The sequence below is a fragment of the Hyla sarda genome, unplaced genomic scaffold (assembly GCF_029499605.1).
Source record: "Hyla sarda isolate aHylSar1 unplaced genomic scaffold, aHylSar1.hap1 scaffold_438, whole genome shotgun sequence".
Classification (NCBI taxonomy): domain Eukaryota; kingdom Metazoa; phylum Chordata; class Amphibia; order Anura; family Hylidae; genus Hyla; species Hyla sarda.
This window is the reverse complement of record NW_026610452.1, coordinates 79,215-95,969: the sequence shown is the minus strand read 5'-3', so window position 1 is coordinate 95,969 and position 16,755 is coordinate 79,215. Positions and strand designations below refer to the sequence as shown.

Sequence of the window (16,755 nt, the reverse complement as noted above, 5' to 3'; positions counted from 1 at the left end):
ATCGCTTCTCGGCCTTTTGGCTAAGATCAAGTGTAGTATTTGCTTGCTTGATCTGGCTGGAAGGTGCCCGGGGTACCCGCTCCTTTTCCCTGGGGGATCGTTCCACCTTTTGGTGGGACTAAACCCCCTTGCTGACATCAGGGTAGCGGCTTAGTCCCCGGGCAACGAGAAGCGATCACCACCTACCTGCTTGCAGTAGGGGAGGTGTTTTGTTCTGCGATGGAGGAGGCTGGCAAGACAGAAGATCCTGCTATAGGTGTACCTAGCTACGCCAGACTACGAAATGGAGTTCGTGTTACTCTTTTGGACCCTGAGAAGAAGGAGAGAGGCTTATTTTTCGTAGTGGAAGAGATTTTGTTCAAGCTCTTTGAGCTGAAGAAGGAACATATATTATCCATGCTGGAATTTCCAAGAAGTGGTATCTATGACGTGGTTCTGGTTTCGGAGGAGGACTGTGGTATGTTCTGCAATAAAGCATTGCTGTGGAAGTCGCACCCTGTATTGGGAGGGGTAGAGATTACTCCCCATTTTCCGACGCAGGAAAGACTTCTAACTGTAAGGATGTACAGTCCGTATATTCCAGAAGAGGAGATTGTTTTGTTCCTTTCCAGATTCTGTGAGGAGGTGAAGCCAAAAGGCAAGATATATAATCAATTCGGTCTTTGGACGACGAAGTGGAAATTTCAAGTGAAGTTTCAGAAAGCACCTGATGGAAGGCTAATGTATCCGCCTGGTCGTTTTAAGATTGGTACAGTAAATGGGGACCTGTTCTTTTCTGGCATGGACGACTTTTGTCGAAAGTGTAAGAAGTACGGGCATAGGAAAGATTTCTGCGACATCTTGTGGTGCTATAAATGTCAAGGAGAAGGCCATGAACCAGAAGCATGTAAAGAAAAGAAAAAATGCCACCTATGTGGTGATGAGGGGCATCTGGTAGGCACGTGTCCTAAGAGGAAGAAGAAGAAGAAGGAGGGTATGAAAAGAAATAGAGAGGAGGCAATTGAAGTGAGTGAAGAACCGGAAGGGGAAGAAGCTCCAACTAGAAAAGTGGTGGAGGAGAAGAAAAGGAAAGAAAATGAAGAAGATGAATTTATACCGGTAAGGTATGGAGGCTCTCTTGATGTTGTTTTCGAGAGTGTGACAAATAAAGAGAAAAAGGCCTTTGACAAGGATTTGGGTAGTCTAAAAGAAAGATTGGGATACAAAATAAATGAAGCAAGGGATAAAGTTTATCGTTCGTTTCACGCAGATGTGGATAGATTTGTGGAAACATACAAAGTTCCGGCATGGCTGGCGGTTCCAGCTAAAAGTGAGATGCAGAGAGGTGCAATAACTTGTGGTTTCCTAGAGTTCTTGATGGTTTTTGCATGGAGAAGAGGAATGACCTTTTGGTAATCCTCTTTGGTGAAATATTGCATGGTTAGTTTTGGTTAAATATTTTTTTTATGTTTTAAATATGGTTTATTTTATTGTTAAAAAAGATAAAGAAATAAAGAAAAACGGGTTTTCCTGATGATGAACAAAAAAAATCAAGCTCAAATAAGAACTTAGAGCTCTGATGGAGTTCTGAGGGTTAACTTAAAAAAAAAATCTGTTCTTATCAGTTTAATATCTGATACGTCCCCTATCTGGGGACCATATATTAAATGGATTTTTGAGAACGGGGGCCGATTTCGAAGCTTGCTTCCGTCGCCCTATGCATTGACCCGATATGGCAGTATCTTCGGGTACAGTGCACCACCCCCTTACAGGGTTAAAAAGAAAGATTCCTACTTTCATTGCTACCTGCTTGCTGGCTAGCCAGCTAGCCAGCCCTGTGGGCCTTGCTGCTGCTGCAGCCAAAAAACAAAAGGTGGTGCTGCTGCTGCTTCTGCTGCTTCTGCTTCTGCTTGTGTCTGGCCGCTGTTGGAGCGTCCAGGCACAGGACTTCTGCTGCTGCTGACTAAATGGCCTCCTTAATTGGATCATTTGAGTAGCCAGCACACCTGTGCAGGTAGGGCATGACATGATAGGCAGCTGCCTTGATAGCGGGTGGGTGCTGAATGTTCCTAATTGACAAAATAAGATTAATGCTTATGAAGAAATATAAAATCTCATCCCTTCCCCAATATCGCGCCACACCCCTACCCCTTAATTCCCTGGTTGAACTTGATGGACATATGTCTTTTTTCGACCGTACTAACTATGTAACTATGTAACATAACATGGGGGGGGGGGGGGGGTCTCCTGGCTGTTCACACAGGTGTGTCATTGCTGTACATTGACCATGCATTGCTTCTGTGGTATTGCAAAGGCAAAGACAAATGCTTCCAGCCATCCATTGCACTAATGGATTGGTCATCAGCTGGCTGTCTATGTCCCGCATCAATATAGACCAAAGTACAGAGGGTTAGGCTATGCTATTGTGCACCTACCTGATGCATCAGAAGGTGCGAGGCCCTTGCTAAATTCTGTGCACAGACTTTGAGATCTATACTTTAGACTGTATCTAAACCTGCTCCAACATGGACTGACATTCTGGCCTACTTTCAGCCGATGCGACTTGTCTGTCGCTGAACAGTCGCTTTTTATGTATTCAGCACCTATGTATAATGTTGTAAAAATGCTCTAGAAGCTAAAGTCGCAGAAATGTCACACATATTTGGCCTGCAACTTTCTGTGCGACAAATTCAGACAGGAAAAATCAGTATAAATCCTTAGAAAATTATCCCCCAGTGTCTCCATCTGCTGGCGGTATTGAATAAGCATTGCTGCACTGATGGGGTATGCATTAGACGAAAAAAAAGAAGAAAAAGAAGAATAATACGCCCAGAAAAGAGGCGAAAAGGAGAAAAACGTAAAAAAACGTGAAAAAAAAGTAAGAGGAAGAGAAGGGAAAAAAAGGTGGAAATGGGTTTAAAAGTGATTTCGGCGGAGAAATATATATATATATATATATATATATATATATATATATATATATATACGCGCACACACACACATATATATAAACGTATTCTCCGTTGAGATATTGCAGCCGCTGCTGTGTCCAGGCCCAGGAGCCTTAGCACTGTGCTGTGATGTCACTCAATACCACTGACATCACTAGGTGTAAACAACATCTCTCCTTTGCTGTGTATGTGACTATGGAGCTGTTTGGTGATGTCGTCTATTATGGCCTTCATAGAAGCAACAGGAGATTGTTGCATCCATCTAGAACCCTCAGAACTACAGTGCTATGATGTCACTCACTTCCACAGGCCTTGCAGAGTGTAAACAACAACAACCCAGCTTTGTTGTGTATGTAACCATAGGGATTTGTGATGTCACCTAGAACCTTCACAGCAGCGACAGCTTTATGAGGAGCATCAGCACTGCTCTGCCTGAGCAGAACCATCACCGCCATAGGTTGTCAAATAACCCGGGTTTAACCCACACAGGTAAGTCCAATGGGGTGCAGGCATGTCCTCTATGCTTACAGCTTCCCGTGGGTGTTGGTTTGATACCGTTTGGGGACAGCCAAGGAGGCATCTGCAGGCAACAAAGGTAGGTGTGTGCTTGTGTGTGTGTTTCCTATGCAGATCCTAAGCCCAGTGTCACATGCAAGTCGGAGGAGTAAGAAGGGTTCCTGGCAAATCCGGGTTATGGATTGCATTTAAAAAGGCCCCGTGGGAGTGCAATGGGCCCCTGTCTTGCTGCTTAGCAATAATGGTATGGGTTTAGGTTCTGCTGTGTGTACTGGTGGTTGACTGCCCCCCAGCCCAGAGTGTGCATGGAAAATTGTCTGGCAGCCTCCCTGACAGCAAGCAGTGATAGTGCCCATGAAGGGCACCTTGTTGGGCCCGCCCCTTTCACGGTTATCGCTTCTCGGCCTTTTGGCTAAGATCAAGTGTAGTATCTGTTCTTATCAGTTTAATATCTGATACGTCCCCTATCTGGGGACCATATATTAAATGGATTTTTGAGAACGGGGGCCGATTTCGAAGCTTGCTTCCGTCGCCCTATGCATTGACCCGATATGGCAGTATCTTCGGGTACAGTGCACCACCCCCTTACAGGGTTAAAAAGAAAGATTCCTACTTTCATTGCTACCTGCTTGCTGGCTAGCCAGCTAGCCAGCCCTGTGGGCCTTGCTGCTGCTGCAGCCAAAAAACAAAAGGTGGTGCTGCTGCTGCTTCTGCTGCTTCTGCTTCTGCTTGTGTCTGGCCGCTGTTGGAGCGTCCAGGCACAGGACTTCTGCTGCTGCTGACTAAATGGCCTCCTTAATTGGATCATTTGAGTAGCCAGCACACCTGTGCAGGTAGGGCATGACATGATAGGCAGCTGCCTTGATAGCGGGTGGGTGCTGAATGTTCCTAATTGACAAAATAAGATTAATGCTTATGAAGAAATATAAAATCTCATCCCTTCCCCAATATCGCGCCACACCCCTACCCCTTAATTCCCTGGTTGAACTTGATGGACATATGTCTTTTTTCGACCGTACTAACTATGTAACTATGTAACATAACATGGGGGGGGGGTGTCTCCTGGCTGTTCACACAGGTGTGTCATTGCTGTACATTGACCATGCATTGCTTCTGTGGTATTGCAAAGGCAAAGACAAATGCTTCCAGCCATCCATTGCACTAATGGATTGGTCATCAGCTGGCTGTCTATGTCCCGCATCAATATAGACCAAAGTACAGAGGGTTAGGCTATGCTATTGTGCACCTACCTGATGCATCAGAAGGTGCGAGGCCCTTGCTAAATTCTGTGCACAGACTTTGAGATCTATACTTTAGACTGTATCTAAACCTGCTCCAACATGGACTGACATTCTGGCCTACTTTCAGCCGATGCGACTTGTCTGTCGCTGAACAGTCGCTTTTTATGTATTCAGCACCTATGTATAATGTTGTAAAAATGCTCTAGAAGCTAAAGTCGCAGAAATGTCACACATATTTGGCCTGCAACTTTCTGTGCGACAAATTCAGACAGGAAAAATCAGTATAAATCCTTAGAAAATTATCCCCCAGTGTCTCCATCTGCTGGCGGTATTGAATAAGCATTGCTGCACTGATGGGGTATGCATTAGACGAAAAAAAAGAAGAAAAAGAAGAATAATACGCCCAGAAAAGAGGCGAAAAGGAGAAAAACGTAAAAAAACGTGAAAAAAAAGTAAGAGGAAGAGAAGGGAAGAAAAGGTGGAAATGGGTTTAAAAGTGATTTCGGCGTAGAAATATATATATATATATATATATATATATATATATATATATATATACGCGCACACACACACATATATATAAACGTATTCTCCGTTGAGATATTGCAGCCGCTGCTGTGTCCAGGCCCAGGAGCCTTAGCACTGTGCTGTGATGTCACTCAATACCACTGACATCACTAGGTGTAAACAACATCTCTCCTTTGCTGTGTATGTGACTATGGAGCTGTTTGGTGATGTCGTCTATTATGGCCTTCATAGAAGCAACAGGAGATTGTTGCATCCATCTAGAACCCTCAGAACTACAGTGCTATGATGTCACTCACTTCCACAGGCCTTGCAGAGTGTAAACAACAACAACCCAGCTTTGTTGTGTATGTAACCATAGGGATTTGTGATGTCACCTAGAACCTTCACAGCAGCGACAGCTTTATGAGGAGCATCAGCACTGCTCTGCCTGAGCAGAACCATCACCGCCATAGGTTGTCAAATAACCCGGGTTTAACCCACACAGGTAAGTCCAATGGGGTGCAGGCATGTCCTCTATGCTTACAGCTTCCCGTGGGTGTTGGTTTGATACCGTTTGGGGACAGCCAAGGAGGCATCTGCAGGCAACAAAGGTAGGTGTGTGCTTGTGTGTGTGTTTCCTATGCAGATCCTAAGCCCAGTGTCACATGCAAGTAGGAGGAGTAAGAAGGGTTCCTGGCAAATCCGGGTTATGGATTGCATTTAAAAAGGCCCCGTGGGAGTGCAATGGGCCCCTGTCTTGCTGCTTAGCAATAATGGTATGGGTTTAGGTTCTGCTGTGTGTACTGGTGGTTGACTGCCCCCCAGCCCAGAGTGTGCATGGAAAATTGTCTGGCAGCCTCCCTGACAGCAAGCAGTGATAGTGCCCATGAAGGGCACCTTGTTGGGCCCGCCCCTTTCACGGTTATCGCTTCTCGGCCTTTTGGCTAAGATCAAGTGTAGTATCTGTTCTTATCAGTTTAATATCTGATACGTCCCCTATCTGGGGACCATATATTAAATGGATTTTTGAGAACGGGGGCCGATTTCGAAGCTTGCTTCCGTCGCCCTATGCATTGACCCGATATGGCAGTATCTTCGGGTACAGTGCACCACCCCCTTACAGGGTTAAAAAGAAAGATTCCTACTTTCATTGCTACCTGCTTGCTGGCTAGCCAGCTAGCCAGCTAGCCAGCCCTGTGGGCCTTGCTGCTGCTGCAGCCAAAAAACAAAAGGTGGTGCTGCTGCTGCTTCTGCTGCTTCTGCTTCTGCTTGTGTCTGGCCGCTGTTGGAGCGTCCAGGCACAGGACTTCTGCTGCTGCTGACTAAATGGCCTCCTTAATTGGATCATTTGAGTAGCCAGCACACCTGTGCAGGTAGGGCATGACATGATAGGCAGCTGCCTTGATAGCGGGTGGGTGCTGAATGTTCCTAATTGACAAAATAAGATTAATGCTTATGAAGAAATATAAAATCTCATCCCTTCCCCAATATCGCGCCACACCCCTACCCCTTAATTCCCTGGTTGAACTTGATGGACATATGTCTTTTTTCGACCGTACTAACTATGTAACTATGTAACATAACATGGGGGGGGGGGGGTCTCCTGGCTGTTCACACAGGTGTGTCATTGCTGTACATTGACCATGCATTGCTTCTGTGGTATTGCAAAGGCAAAGACAAATGCTTCCAGCCATCCATTGCACTAATGGATTGGTCATCAGCTGGCTGTCTATGTCCCGCATCAATATAGACCAAAGTACAGAGGGTTAGGCTATGCTATTGTGCACCTACCTGATGCATCAGAAGGTGCGAGGCCCTTGCTAAATTCTGTGCACAGACTTTGAGATCTATACTTTAGACTGTATCTAAACCTGCTCCAACATGGACTGACATTCTGGCCTACTTTCAGCCGATGCGACTTGTCTGTCGCTGAACAGTCGCTTTTATGTATTCAGCACCTATGTATAATGTTGTAAAAATGCTCTAGAAGCTAAAGTCGCAGAAATGTCACACATATTTGGCCTGCAACTTTCTGTGCGACAAATTCAGACAGGAAAAATCAGTATAAATCCTTAGAAAATTATCCCCCAGTGTCTCCATCTGCTGGCGGTATTGAATAAGCATTGCTGCACTGATGGGGTATGCATTAGACGAAAAAAAAGAAGAAAAAGAAGAATAATACGCCCAGAAAAGAGGCGAAAAGGAGAAAAACGTAAAAAAACGTGAAAAAAAAGTAAGAGGAAGAGAAGGGAAAAAAAGGTGGAAATGGGTTTAAAAGTGATTTCGGCGGAGAAATATATATATATATATATATATATATATATATATATATATATACGCGCACACACACACATATATATAAACGTATTCTCCGTTGAGATATTGCAGCCGCTGCTGTGTCCAGGCCCAGGAGCCTTAGCACTGTGCTGTGATGTCACTCAATACCACTGACATCACTAGGTGTAAACAACATCTCTCCTTTGCTGTGTATGTGACTATGGAGCTGTTTGGTGATGTCGTCTATTATGGCCTTCATAGAAGCAACAGGAGATTGTTGCATCCATCTAGAACCCTCAGAACTACAGTGCTATGATGTCACTCACTTCCACAGGCCTTGCAGAGTGTAAACAACAACAACCCAGCTTTGTTGTGTATGTAACCATAAGGATTTGTAATGTCACATAGAACCTTCACAGCAGCGACAGCTTTATGAGGAGCATCAGCACTGCTCTGCCTGAGCAGAACCATCACCGCCATAGGTTGTCAAATAACCCGGGTTTAACCCACACAGGTAAGTCCAATGGGGTGCAGGCATGTCCTCTATGCTTACAGCTTCCCGTGGGTGTTGGTTTGATACCGTTTGGGGACAGCCAAGGAGGCATCTGCAGGCAACAAAGGTAGGTGTGTGCTTGTGTGTGTGTTTCCTATGCAGATCCTAAGCCCAGTGTCACATGCAAGTAGGAGGAGTAAGAAGGGTTCCTGGCAAATCCGGGTTATGGATTGCATTTAAAAAGGCCCCGTGGGAGTGCAATGGGCCCCTGTCTTGCTGCTTAGCAATAATGGTATGGGTTTAGGTTCTGCTGTGTGTACTGGTGGTTGACTGCCCCCCAGCCCAGAGTGTGCATGGAAAATTGTCTGGCAGCCTCCCTGACAGCAAGCAGTGATAGTGCCCATGAAGGGCACCTTGTTGGGCCCGCCCCTTTCACGGTTATCGCTTCTCGGCCTTTTGGCTAAGATCAAGTGTAGTATCTGTTCTTATCAGTTTAATATCTGATACGTCCCCTATCTGGGGACCATATATTAAATGGATTTTTGAGAACGGGGGCCGATTTCGAAGCTTGCTTCCGTCGCCCTATGCATTGACCCGATATGGCAGTATCTTCGGGTACAGTGCACCACCCCCTTACAGGGTTAAAAAGAAAGATTCCTACTTTCATTGCTACCTGCTTGCTGGCTAGCCAGCTAGCCAGCCCTGTGGGCCTTGCTGCTGCTGCTGCAGCCAAAAAACAAAAGGTGGTGCTTCTGCTGCTTCTGCTTCTGCTTGTGTCTGGCCGCTGTTGGAGCGTCCAGGCACAGGACTTCTGCTGCTGCTGACTAAATGGCCTCCTTAATTGGATCATTTGAGTAGCCAGCACACCTGTGCAGGTAGGGCATGACATGATAGGCAGCTGCCTTGATAGCGGGTGGGTGCTGAATGTTCCTAATTGACAAAATAAGATTAATGCTTATGAAGAAATATAAAATCTCATCCCTTCCCCAATATCGCGCCACACCCCTACCCCTTAATTCCCTGGTTGAACTTGATGGACATATGTCTTTTTTCGACCGTACTAACTATGTAACTATGTAACATAACATGGGGGGGGGGGGGGTCTCCTGGCTGTTCACACAGGTGTGTCATTGCTGTACATTGACCATGCATTGCTTCTGTGGTATTGCAAAGGCAAAGACAAATGCTTCCAGCCATCCATTGCACTAATGGATTGGTCATCAGCTGGCTGTCTATGTCCCGCATCAATATAGACCAAAGTACAGAGGGTTAGGCTATGCTATTGTGCACCTACCTGATGCATCAGAAGGTGCGAGGCCCTTGCTAAATTCTGTGCACAGACTTTGAGATCTATACTTTAGACTGTATCTAAACCTGCTCCAACATGGACTGACATTCTGGCCTACTTTCAGCCGATGCGACTTGTCTGTCGCTGAACAGTCGCTTTTTATGTATTCAGCACCTATGTATAATGTTGTAAAAATGCTCTAGAAGCTAAAGTCGCAGAAATGTCACACATATTTGGCCTGCAACTTTCTGTGCGACAAATTCAGACAGGAAAAATCAGTATAAATCCTTAGAAAATTATCCCCCAGTGTCTCCATCTGCTGGCGGTATTGAATAAGCATTGCTGCACTGATGGGGTATGCATTAGACGAAAAAAAAGAAGAAAAAGAAGAATAATACGCCCAGAAAAGAGGCGAAAAGGAGAAAAACGTAAAAAAACGTGAAAAAAAAGTAAGAGGAAGAGAAGGGAAAAAAAGGTGGAAATGGGTTTAAAAGTGATTTCGGCGGAGAAATATATATATATATATATATATACGCGCACACACACACATATATATATAAACGTATTCTCCGTTGAGATATTGCAGCCGCTGCTGTGTCCAGGCCCAGGAGCCTTAGCACTGTGCTGTGATGTCACTCAATACCACTGACATCACTAGGTGTAAACAACATCTCTCCTTTGCTGTGTATGTGACTATGGAGCTGTTTGGTGATGTCGTCTATTATGGCCTTCATAGAAGCAACAGGAGATTGTTGCATCCATCTAGAACCCTCAGAACTACAGTGCTATGATGTCACTCACTTCCACAGGCCTTGCAGAGTGTAAACAACAACAACCCAGCTTTGTTGTGTATGTAACCATAGGGATTTGTGATGTCACCTAGAACCTTCACAGCAGCGACAGCTTTATGAGGAGCATCAGCACTGCTCTGCCTGAGCAGAACCATCACCGCCATAGGTTGTCAAATAACCCGGGTTTAACCCACACAGGTAAGTCCAATGGGGTGCAGGCATGTCCTCTATGCTTACAGCTTCCCGTGGGTGTTGGTTTGATACCGTTTGGGGACAGCCAAGGAGGCATCTGCAGGCAACAAAGGTAGGTGTGTGCTTGTGTGTGTGTTTCCTATGCAGATCCTAAGCCCAGTGTCACATGCAAGTAGGAGGAGTAAGAAGGGTTCCTGGCAAATCCGGGTTATGGATTGCATTTAAAAAGGCCCCGTGGGAGTGCAATGGGCCCCTGTCTTGCTGCTTAGCAATAATGGTATGGGTTTAGGTTCTGCTGTGTGTACTGGTGGTTGACTGCCCCCCAGCCCAGAGTGTGCATGGAAAATTGTCTGGCAGCCTCCCTGACAGCAAGCAGTGATAGTGCCCATGAAGGGCACCTTGTTGGGCCCGCCCCTTTCACGGTTATCGCTTCTCGGCCTTTTGGCTAAGATCAAGTGTAGTATCTGTTCTTATCAGTTTAATATCTGATACGTCCCCTATCTGGGGACCATATATTAAATGGATTTTTGAGAACGGGGGCCGATTTCGAAGCTTGCTTCCGTCGCCCTATGCATTGACCCGATATGGCAGTATCTTCGGGTACAGTGCACCACCCCCTTACAGGGTTAAAAAGAAAGATTCCTACTTTCATTGCTACCTGCTTGCTGGCTAGCCAGCTAGCCAGCCCTGTGGGCCTTGCTGCTGCTGCAGCCAAAAAACAAAAGGTGGTGCTGCTGCTGCTTCTGCTGCTTCTGCTTCTGCTTGTGTCTGGCCGCTGTTGGAGCGTCCAGGCACAGGACTTCTGCTGCTGCTGACTAAATGGCCTCCTTAATTGGATCATTTGAGTAGCCAGCACACCTGTGCAGGTAGGGCATGACATGATAGGCAGCTGCCTTGATAGCGGGTGGGTGCTGAATGTTCCTAATTGACAAAATAAGATTAATGCTTATGAAGAAATATAAAATCTCATCCCTTCCCCAATATCGCGCCACACCCCTACCCCTTAATTCCCTGGTTGAACTTGATGGACATATGTCTTTTTTCGACCGTACTAACTATGTAACTATGTAACATAACATGGGGGGGGGGGGGGTCTCCTGGCTGTTCACACAGGTGTGTCATTGCTGTACATTGACCATGCATTGCGTCTGTGGTATTGCAAAGGCAAAGACAAATGCTTCCAGCCATCCATTGCACTAATGGATTGGTCATCAGCTGGCTGTCTATGTCCCGCATCAATATAGACCAAAGTACAGAGGGTTAGGCTATGCTATTGTGCACCTACCTGATGCATCAGAAGGTGCGAGGCCCTTGCTAAATTCTGTGCACAGACTTTGAGATCTATACTTTAGACTGTATCTAAACCTGCTCCAACATGGACTGACATTCTGGCCTACTTTCAGCCGATGCGACTTGTCTGTCGCTGAACAGTCGCTTTTTATGTATTCAGCACCTATGTATAATGTTGTAAAAATGCTCTAGAAGCTAAAGTCGCAGAAATGTCACACATATTTGGCCTGCAACTTTCTGTGCGACAAATTCAGACAGGAAAAATCAGTATAAATCCTTAGAAAATTATCCCCCAGTGTCTGGCATCTCTTCTTTGAATGAAAGATTGTGTTCATGGATTGACACCTTACTTCAACCCCTTGTTGTCACCATGCCTGGTTTTTTGAGGGACACTAAACATGTACTGGCCGCTTTTAGTCAAATTGAATGGGGATCTAATTTTTCATGGGTCACGGCAGATGTCTCTGCATTATATTCAGTTATTCCCCATGACAAAGCAGTCACTGCATTAACATGGTTTCTGTCTACATACTCACAACACCCCAGTCACCTCCAGGAATACATTGTCATATGTGTCGAATTTTTACTTTCTCATAATTATTTCATGTTTGACGATGTATACTACCTGCAGGTCACCGGAGCTGCTATGGGGGCGAAATTCTCCCCTTCTCTCGCCAACATATATATGTGTTGGTGGGAGAAGGGGATTCTTTTCGCCCCCAACAATCCTTTTTTTAATTGCATTCGGTGGTATGGCCGCTACATTGATGACCTCCTGTTTATCTGGGGGTCCGATGTGGCGGCAGATGACACCTTCACTCAATTCTTGAATGACAATCAGATAGGACTTAAATTTACAGTCTCCTTTAGTACAAGCACCATTTCCTTTTTGGATCTTTACCTGAAGGGCGATCATGTCTCTAAATCCATTGTTACCACCACATTTCGTAAAGAATCAGCATCTAACACGATTTTGCATTCCTCATCTTGCCATCCCCCCCACGTGATCCGCAATCTTCCCGTGGGGGAGATGATAAGAGCTAGAAGAAATTGCTCTTCATTGGAGCTCTTTCACAGGGAGGCGGACATTATTGAGGCACGTCTTAGATGCAGAGGTTATCCAAAATGGAGCATAGAGAGAGCGAGGCAAATTGCACTAAACAAAAATCGTTCCCAATTAATTTCCTCTGCCCCTATAGTACATAACAATCCAGAGTCTAGTAGCACAGTTATACCGGAAAATTCACCACAGCAATTACAAAAAAGCAAAAAGCCAGTCATGTTTGTCACCCAATACAGCAGTGATTATAATACCATCTGTCGCCTAGTCCACAAATATATACCTATTATTACAGGTGATCCATTATACAGTTCCATTATGGACTCAGGCTACAGATGTGTCTCTAGAAAAGCTCCCACCTTGGGACAAAAATTATCCCCGAGTCTTTTCACAAGCACCAGGCCCACTGCACAAACATGGCTTACCACCAAGGGCTCATACAAATGTGGACATAAAATATGCATTTGTTGTAAATTCATGCACAGTGTTGTAGAATTTAGTTCTTATTCCACTGGAAAAAAATATAAAATACAACAATATATAAATTGCAATACTATGCATGTCATTTACATGTTCTCCTGTACTATCTGCAAACTCCAATATGTTGGATGCACCTCCAATTCCCTCAAAACTAGGACCAGGAAGCACATCTCAGACATTGCCCATTTTAACTCCCGACACACATCAATGGTATCCCAGCACTGTGCTCGAGTACACCAGGGAGATTATTCTTCCATGATCTTATGCGGAATTGAAAAAGTTATTCCACCTAAAAGAGGGGGTGATTTCAGACAAAAATTGTTAGACCGCGAGGTCTATTGGATTATGGAATTAGACTGTAGATTTCCCAAGGGCCTTAACCGTAGACAGGATGTGATTTTACATTACTAATATTTAAATAAATTTTTCATTATGAATATGCAATTGAAACTATTTATGACATCCATGTCCACGATTACGACCCCATGTCTCTCAATGCCTCTCCTTTCTAATGGTTTTATGGTTATTGTAATTCACATCTGTATACTTTTGTATATACTACATATGCCCATACAATATATTTGGAAATTTATACCTTCTGTTATATTTGTATATTAGAGAAATTTACATACCTGTAACCAGTTTGGGCCATTTCTATATATCTATTATTATATTAATTTTTATATAGCTATATCTCAAAAAATGTTTGTTGTCAGTATTTTAAACTGTGTTTATTTCTATATGTATACACATGTCTTTGTATTTCTACTACGGGATCTGGTGGGCGTGATTACACCAGGTGTTCACCTGGGTGTTCCCCTCCACCACTTCCCATAAAAGAATGGCCATTTCTTTTGTATCTTTGTATGAATAAGGCTGGTTTTTCCGGCTGAAACGCGTTACCTTGTGTCCTGCTGTCCTATGGCTTGAATCTACAATAAATTTTGGCTTTTATTGCACGTTATCCTGCGCTGGACCATCTATTTCTTCATTGCTATCCTGGTGTTGGTTCACACGGTGCCGTGCGACAGGCGTCTGGCTGAAAGGGTGAGCTGAGTAATCCTATACTCTTCAACTATGTAACTATGTAACATAACATGGGGGGGGGGGGGGTCTCCTGGCTGTTCACACAGGTGTGTCATTGCTGTACATTGACCATGCATTGCTTCTGTGGTATTGCAAAGGCAAAGACAAATGCTTCCAGCCATCCATTGCACTAATGGATTGGTCATCAGCTGGCTGTCTATGTCCCGCATCAATATAGACCAAAGTACAGAGGGTTAGGCTATGCTATTGTGCACCTACCTGATGCATCAGAAGGTGCGAGGCCCTTGCTAAATTCTGTGCACAGACTTTGAGATCTATACTTTAGACTGTATCTAAACCTGCTCCAACATGGACTGACATTCTGGCCTACTTTCAGCCGATGCGACTTGTCTGTCGCTGAACAGTCGCTTTTTATGTATTCAGCACCTATGTATAATGTTGTAAAAATGCTCTAGAAGCTAAAGTCGCAGAAATGTCACACATATTTGGCCTGCAACTTTCTGTGCGACAAATTCAGACAGGAAAAATCAGTATAAATCCTTAGAAAATTATCCCCCAGTGTCTCCATCTGCTGGCGGTATTGAATAAGCATTGCTGCACTGATGGGGTATGCATTAGACGAAAAAAAAGAAGAAAAAGAAGAATAATACGCCCAGAAAAGAGGCGAAAAGGAGAAAAACGTAAAAAAACGTGAAAAAAAAGTAAGAGGAAGAGAAGGGGAAAAAAGGTGGAAATGGGTTTAAAAGTGATTTCGGCGGAGAAATATATATATATATATATATATATATATATATATATATATATACGCGCACACACACACATATATATAAACGTATTCTCCGTTGAGATATTGCAGCCGCTGCTGTGTCCAGGCCCAGGAGCCTTAGCACTGTACTGTGATGTCACTCAATACCACTGACATCACTAGGTGTAAACAACATCTCTCCTTTGCTGTGTATGTGACTATGGAGCTGTTTGGTGATGTCGTCTATTATGGCCTTCATAGAAGCAACAGGAGATTGTTGCATCCATCTAGAACCCTCAGAACTACAGTGCTATGATGTCACTCACTTCCACAGGCCTTGCAGAGTGTAAACAACAACAACCCAGCTTTGTTGTGTATGTAACCATAGGGATTTGTGATGTCACCTAGAACCTTCACAGCAGCGACAGCTTTATGAGGAGCATCAGCACTGCTCTGCCTGAGCAGAACCATCACCGCCATAGGTTGTCAAATAACCCGGGTTTAACCCACACAGGTAAGTCCAATGGGGTGCAGGCATGTCCTCTATGCTTACAGCTTCCCGTGGGTGTTGGTTTGATACTGTTTGGGGACAGCCAAGGAGGCATCTGCAGGCAACAAAGGTAGGTGTGTGCTTGTGTGTGTGTTTCCTATGCAGATCCTAAGCCCAGTGTCACATGCAAGTAGGAGGAGTAAGAAGGGTTCCTGGCAAATCCGGGTTATGGATTGCATTTAAAAAGGCCCCGTGGGAGTGCAATGGGCCCCTGTCTTGCTGCTTAGCAATAATGGTATGGGTTTAGGTTCTGCTGTGTGTACTGGTGGTTGACTGCCCCCCAGCCCAGAGTGTGCATGGAAAATTGTCTGGCAGCCTCCCTGACAGCAAGCAGTGATAGTGCCCATGAAGGGCACCTTGTTGGGCCCGCCCCTTTCACGGTTATCGCTTCTCGGCCTTTTGGCTAAGATCAAGTGTAGTATCTGTTCTTATCAGTTTAATATCTGATACGTCCCCTATCTGGGGACCATATATTAAATGGATTTTTGAGAACGGGGGCCGATTTCGAAGCTTGCTTCCGTCGCCCTATGCATTGACCCGATATGGCAGTATCTTCGGGTACAGTGCACCACCCCCTTACAGGGTTAAAAAGAAAGATTCCTACTTTTATTGCTACCTGCTTGCTGGCTAGCCAGCTAGCCAGCCCTGTGGGCCTTGCTGCTGCTGCAGCCAAAAAACAAAAGGTGGTGCTGCTGCTGCTTCTGCTGCTTCTGCTTCTGCTTGTGTCTGGCCGCTGTTGGAGCGTCCAGGCACAGGACTTCTGCTGCTGCTGACTAAATGGCCTCCTTAATTGGATCATTTGAGTAGCCAGCACACCTGTGCAGGTAGGGCATGACATGATAGGCAGCTGCCTTGATAGCGGGTGGGTGCTGAATGTTCCTAATTGACAAAATAAGATTAATGCTTATGAAGAAATATAAAATCTCATCCCTTCCCCAATATCGCGCCACACCCCTACCCCTTAATTCCCTGGTTGAACTTGATGGACATATGTCTTTTTTCGACCGTACTAACTATGTAACTATGTAACATAACATGGGGGGGGGGGGGGGGGTCTCCTGGCTGTTCACACAGGTGTGTCATTGCTGTACATTGACCATGCATTGCTTCTGTGGTATTGCAAAGGCAAAGACAAATGCTTCCAGCCATCCATTGCACTAATGGATTGGTCATCAGCTGGCTGTCTATGTCCCGCATCAATATAGACCAAAGTACAGAGGGTTAGGCTATGCTATTGTGCACCTACCTGATGCATCAGAAGGTGCGAGGCCCTTGCTAAATTCTGTGCACAGACTTTGAGATCTATACTTTAGACTGTATCTAAACCTGCTCCAACATGGACTGACAT

The 16,755-nt window shown here is 44.9% G+C and overlaps 6 non-coding genes and 1 pseudogene across 6 annotated transcripts; all 7 read left to right on the top strand.

Annotated features, from left to right (window-relative positions):
• On the top strand, positions 1-111 carry LOC130334601 (U2 spliceosomal RNA; annotated as a pseudogene).
• A 1,447-nt stretch (positions 112-1,558) lies between these two features.
• Positions 1,559-1,743, top strand: LOC130334590 (U2 spliceosomal RNA). Its single transcript, XR_008876372.1, has one exon. It is a non-coding gene; the product is annotated as a U2 spliceosomal RNA (small nuclear RNA).
• Positions 1,744-3,838: 2,095 nt separating this feature from the next.
• Positions 3,839-4,029, top strand: LOC130334628 (U2 spliceosomal RNA). Its single transcript, XR_008876399.1, has one exon. It is a non-coding gene; the product is annotated as a U2 spliceosomal RNA (small nuclear RNA).
• Positions 4,030-6,118: 2,089 nt separating this feature from the next.
• LOC130334627 (U2 spliceosomal RNA) lies at positions 6,119-6,309 on the top strand. Its single transcript, XR_008876398.1, has one exon. It is a non-coding gene; the product is annotated as a U2 spliceosomal RNA (small nuclear RNA).
• Positions 6,310-8,404: 2,095 nt separating this feature from the next.
• Positions 8,405-8,595, top strand: LOC130334626 (U2 spliceosomal RNA). Its single transcript, XR_008876397.1, has one exon. It is a non-coding gene; the product is annotated as a U2 spliceosomal RNA (small nuclear RNA).
• A 2,065-nt stretch (positions 8,596-10,660) lies between these two features.
• On the top strand, positions 10,661-10,851 carry LOC130334625 (U2 spliceosomal RNA). Its single transcript, XR_008876396.1, has one exon. It is a non-coding gene; the product is annotated as a U2 spliceosomal RNA (small nuclear RNA).
• Positions 10,852-15,790: 4,939 nt separating this feature from the next.
• Positions 15,791-15,981, top strand: LOC130334624 (U2 spliceosomal RNA). Its single transcript, XR_008876395.1, has one exon. It is a non-coding gene; the product is annotated as a U2 spliceosomal RNA (small nuclear RNA).
• The last annotated feature ends 774 nt before the right edge of the window (positions 15,982-16,755 follow it).